Genomic DNA, 643 nt, shown 5'->3' with positions numbered 1-643 from the left:
GGGGTTTTTTTTTTTTTTTTTTTTTTTTTTTTTTTTTTTTTTTTTTTTGAGGCCGGCTGCACCGTGCTCAGCCAGTGAGTGCTGTGAGTGCACCGGTCATCCCTCTATAGGATCCGAACCCACGGCGGGAGCGCTGCTGTGCTCCCAGCACTGCACTCTCCCGAGTGCGCCACGGGCTTGGCCCTGTAATTCTTATTGTAGAGGTCTTTCACCTCCTTGGTTAAATTGATCCCTATTTTTTCTTTTTGTAACAATTGTCAATGGGCTTGCTTTCTTTATTTCTCTTTCTGTTAGTTCATTATTTGAGTATATAAATGCTACTGATTTGGGGGCATTTGTTTTGTATTCTGAAACATTACTGAAGTTATTAACCAGCTCTACGGGTTTTTTGATAGTGTCTTTAGGTTTTTCTATATACAGTATCATGTCATCTTCAAATAGAAAATGTTTGACTTCATCTTTTCCAGTCTGGATTCCCTTTATTTCTTTCTGTTGCCTGATTGCTGTAGCTAGTACCTCTAGTAATATGTTAAATAGAAGTGTGAGAGTGGACATCCTTGTGTTCTTCCTGTCCTTAAGTGAAAGGCCTTCAATTTTTACCCATTCAGAATGATACTAGCAGTGGGCTTGTTTTAAATGGCTT

The sequence above is a fragment of the Galeopterus variegatus genome, unplaced genomic scaffold, assembly GCF_000696425.1.
Source record: "Galeopterus variegatus unplaced genomic scaffold, G_variegatus-3.0.2 Scaffold9755, whole genome shotgun sequence".
NCBI lineage: Eukaryota > Metazoa > Chordata > Mammalia > Dermoptera > Cynocephalidae > Galeopterus > Galeopterus variegatus.
This window is presented reverse-complemented; position numbering follows the sequence as displayed.